General features: G+C 34.3%; 1 long non-coding RNA gene across 1 annotated transcript; it reads left to right on the forward strand.

The window, feature by feature from the left end:
* Positions 1–223: 223 nt before the first annotated feature.
* On the forward strand, positions 224–3,907 carry LOC132605364 (uncharacterized). Its single transcript, XR_009569158.1, has 3 exons — positions 224–422; positions 2,109–2,574; positions 3,719–3,907. It is a non-coding gene; the product is annotated as an uncharacterized LOC132605364 (long non-coding RNA).
* The last annotated feature ends 1,089 nt before the right edge of the window (positions 3,908–4,996 follow it).

Raw genomic sequence — 4,996 nt, forward strand, 5'->3', positions numbered from 1 at the left:
TTTCTGTTTCATTTTCTCTTAATTTTAATAAAATTCTTTAGCAGAAAAAAGAAATGTGAGAAATGTCGAATTTTTCTATTTAATTTAAACTATTAATAAGTGAAACTTTCCATGGACGACGAAGGGTACACTTGGTATTTCACATTAATTTACCTGGTACGGGGTACTCTTGTAAGTCCCCACTTGTGTCCTCAGTACTGAAGTTTTCCGTATCATTCCTTTGTTTTCTTCTTTTGGCATTTTCCCTGCTTTCCCTTTCGGTTTTCCCATATTTCTTCACCCCCAATTAATCTATTATTTCCCCCAATTTCACTCTACTTTAAAATCTATTGCTCTCTGCTATTCTTTCACTTTATCTTGTCCTTATCGCATTGTGGTTCAATTTGCTTTCCTGTGGTTGCTTCGACTATTTTAAATTTGTTGTAAGTTTCTTTCTAAACTGTCTCTCTTACTTGGTGCATGTATTGATTTGGACATGCATGTATCTATAATTCACTGTTGTTGACAGTGGCGGACCCAGGATTTTGAGTTCGGGGTGCTTGATAATAATAGAGAAGAAAAAATAATCTAGCATTTAAAAAAAAAAAATTCCTAGTGAGATTTGAACTCTTGACCGTTTAGTAACAAAGCCTCTAGCACCCTCCCCTAACCAAATTACCTATTAGACTTATCACTTCATGGGTGCTCTATTAACTATTTATATTTGTTTCTTTTATATTTTTTATACAACTATACATTCCGTGACTGAGTTCAATGGGGGCTGGAGCACCCAAAATTTGCTAGTGGGTCCGCCCCTGGTTGTTGGCTAATGTTAGCATATGATTCTGAAACGTTTCTTCATCTTCCAAAGTTATTAATGATTTGTTCTCTATTCTTGGTGTCTTGATTTTAATTTTAGTGTCTTTGATATATTTTGGCTACACATTTCCTTTTTTCGTAGGATGTGTAAATGCATGTGATATCTGTTCCATAGTTTTTGTTTAATCTGTAATTTCTTGGTCAGTTCCTTTACACTTCTCTTCTAAATCTACATGTATGATTACAGCATAGGAGTACCCTGATGCTCATAAAGTGTTTGATATAATCTTTTGTAGGAAATAAGATTTTCCATGACATGCTCCTTCCGAAACAAACATTATTTAATTTCTAGATTTGAGTTTGTTGGGTTTTTTTATATTGGTGAATGGGAAATGATGGGATGAAAAGTAAAGGGAATATAAAAGGTCCTTTTTTGCTTTGGAAAATGTAAAAGGTTCCTTGTGCTTTGGTTAAAGCATCTGTCCCACATAGGAAAAAGAGAGAAAAAGAGAGGTGTACATATTACATTACACCTTCTCTAGTTGCTAAAAGGGTTGAGGGGGAAAGGACCCCACGCGCCGTCGTCGTCGCTCGCTCGGCTTTGGATTTGGATTTGGAATCAAATGATCTGATTGATTGATAATCTTTTTGGACCAAAATTATTATTTATTAATTAATTAATTATTTCCAGATTCTGACCCGTTAGTGACCCGGATCCGCGTGTCTGACCCGCGACCCGTTTCTCCCCGGATTAATTTAAATTTCCCTCCGTTTTTTTAAAACGTATATTTTCTGAAAGGTTGCAAACCTTTCTGAAAAGGTGCAAACCTTTTCCCAACCAGTGCGTTAATGGCTATAAATTCCAGTTAATATTCAGATTATTACTTACGAATTTTTCTGAAATCCTCTATTCTTCTACTCTTCTTACAAGTTTTCTTTTCTGTGTGATATACTGCCATTGAGTGGTTCGCCGCTACCAGAATTTGGAGTACTACTATTTTGGTAAGATAATCGTTCTATTCTGGGAGGGGATATTCCATCAACCTCGAGTACTGTGAGGGGAATAATTTCCTTAAGGACACACTTTGAACTAAGTGGGCTCGATTATGTTCTGAATATATTTTTTTTTCTAACACTGTTTCTGTTCATTTGTCCATTTTCTGTAATTTACTGGTTTTTAGTTTTTACAGATTGTGTAATCTGCTTTTACTAAGTGTTTTATAGATTCAGAAACTTTATTTAGACTTATACAGATTATTTTTAAACAACAGAGTTTCATTAATCCTTGCAATTTAACATTCCTCTAACAGGTTGCAGCATTGAAGCAGCTAACGAAATGGACCTGATCAATTCTTATACTGGAGATATAAGACTAATGATATAATAGCTTTATTATTACTTATGCAACAGTTGCAGATGAATCCAATAAGTAAAATGATTTATAAATATTCTTTCCTTTCCTTGAGGGTCGTGTGAAACAGTGAAAGCACTGCAACCTTTAAGAGTCCGCCTGGTAAGGAATAAAGTATAAAGCCATTGCTCTCCACATGTAACATGTCAATCATGTTATAACGTAAATATCAAACTACATTCGACTTCCTATTAAGTCTTCTCATTTTTAATTTAACTATTTGCAAGAGGATTATTTGAAAGGAGATAAAGAAATTTAAATCATATAAAGAAATTTAAATCGTAACCAGATTGTTGCTGTAGCAAGTGATCGAGTCAAAAGGAAAATACAAGCTCCGTGTAATATTCCTCCTTTTTATATTTCAGGTAGGCAATTTTTTCTTTTTTCAATGTCTGAAGACCTCTATGTTTTGCATGTCTCCCTTTTACTTTTGGTTTATGCTGTTGAGTAGTATTTGCATTTTGTGTAAGTTCACAGTAATGTAGTTTATGAGCAATAGTAGCCTGGTGAAAGACATTTAGTCCTTATAATTTTTTCCCTGTAAAAATATGAAATATAAGACTGTAACTCAAAGGCGGACCAGGATTTGAGAATAGTGGGGGTACTACTATTCTGTGGCTACAAAATGTCGGGAAAAACATTTTGTGTGGATACTGAAGTGGGGAATCGACTTCTAGCACTGGTAAATCAAACTTGAGTTGATTGTGGGGCAAGGGAAGATCAATTCTTACAGTGTTTCTCTTATCTTTAACAGGCATGAGAGGTCTCTCATGCATGTTAGTTTTGCAGTTTTGGACCTAAGGTGCACTTTTCCATTCTAATTTTCTGCAAATACTTGATAATATTGTGTAACACATCAAACTCTCTTTATTTAGCACCAAAGTCATTTTAATGCTTAAGCAAGATATCTTGCTTGGGTTCTTCCTGTAATTGGCAGGTTTTAATACCTTTCTCAAGGAGTTTAGAAAGAAATTAAAGAGGAAGCTCAGTATAATGCATGCAGGTAAATGATAGATCTTCCAAGTGAAGGCTCTGTCTCATGGAAGATGAGAGTATTTGCTAGTCAAATAACAATACTGTTCTGAAGATGCCCGATAATTGGCGACTCTTTGGTCTTGAACCTTTCTGGTAGTGTTACCATAAATTTACTCTCTTTAAGAAGAGATGTGAAAGCTTGCTTTTGGTTTGACATTTCTATGTTACTGTATTTGAGACATGAAAATCTAAAAGAAAAAGAAAGGGGGGTACATAGTTAGCTTGGTTAAGGCGTGTCTTAATGCTCGAACAATAATTCTGGTGAATGCATTACTGTAGATGAAAAAATGATTTATTTATTGACAAAAAGTTTAGAGAATGCTAGCTGTGCAGTTGGACAACGAATGTTGGAACTCCTCTGAGTACTATTTTACTTTTAGCTCAAGTATAATTGGTAAATATAAAATCTGTTTTGAGACTTGCACTTATATTATATGAATCAAAATCAAATCTTACCTTTCATGTCCAATGTAGTGAAAAATACAAGAAATGGTGTTGATGTGTTCATATGTAGCAGTTAGACGAGATTTCAATCAATGAAGCTGATTTTGGTTGCTGAAGGCCTTTTTGGGTTAGCTCTGTTGGAAGATCATATTAAAAATGTTAATGTTAATTTGAAGGAATAAAAATCTGGAGCCTACATTAACGTGTAGATCTTACTGTTGGGCCCGTGCAACGGTGAGAAATGTTGAATTTAAATATAATTTTTGTATACAAAAACCAAAAAAGATGCTTGATTATTCCATCAATTAATATTCAGAAGACAATTATATCAAGGAACAAATGTTATAATCCGAAAATTTATAGAAGATATGTAAGACTTGCAATTTTCCATTAGTAGTTCTTGCGATGAATTAACATCGTCAAGTTTTCTAATTTAAAATGTTCTTAATATCTTAAGTTTTTTTTGTTCTTATTTTTAACATTTAAATTCGTAAGTTCAATGAAGTCACCTATGACCTCCCGAAGCGCGGGCGAATAGCCTAGTATATATATTAAAGCTAGGCATAGGAGAGGTGGAGTGGCACCTCTATGATCAAGAAAGCCATTTATTATTTTTTTCATTTTTTTGCCTTTAATGTTCATTTTTCCTGTCAAATAATGGAGGTGGACTAAGTAAAAATGGAAGGTTTTAGGTGATGAGGCTCCTAGCCCAAAAAAAAAAAAAAAAATAGAAATGAGCGAGATCTAGTGGTCCATGAAAACCTAAAATGGTTTCTTCTCTTGAAAAACTATAAATAAAAAACTTCAAATACGTTTTATTGTTTAACGCGTAACAAAGTCAACATTAAATCTAGTGATTTTCTCTACACTAAGCACCTTTTTTGTATAAGTCTAAACTGCTTTTGTTTAAGAAGTAACGTATTTCATAGAACTAAATTAACTACTTTATAATACTGTATGTATGTTATATTGTGGTCTAAATGCCACACAAGTATAAGGAGTTGGACATTAGTTTCCTCAACCAAAGTTCCTGGCTTTGGAACATAAGTGTGATTCCACCGCACAGCAATTCAATGAAGACATTTCATATGAATAGCAGGGAACCGGCACAAGTAACCCGAAGTTGTCCAGGGGTTAACTCTCATGAAATGAACCCGTTGAACACGAAACCAGAATTTCTGGCAGCTGACATGTATATATTTCACTTCTCCACCACATCATCACTCAGCAGGGTGCTTGTCTCACTTCGGAATAGTCCAAGGTTAATAGGACCCTATAAGCACAGGTGTGTAACTGAAATTTCGGGAC

Source organism: Lycium barbarum, chromosome 8, assembly GCF_019175385.1.
Source record: "Lycium barbarum isolate Lr01 chromosome 8, ASM1917538v2, whole genome shotgun sequence".
Taxonomy (NCBI): Eukaryota; Viridiplantae; Streptophyta; class Magnoliopsida; order Solanales; family Solanaceae; genus Lycium; species Lycium barbarum.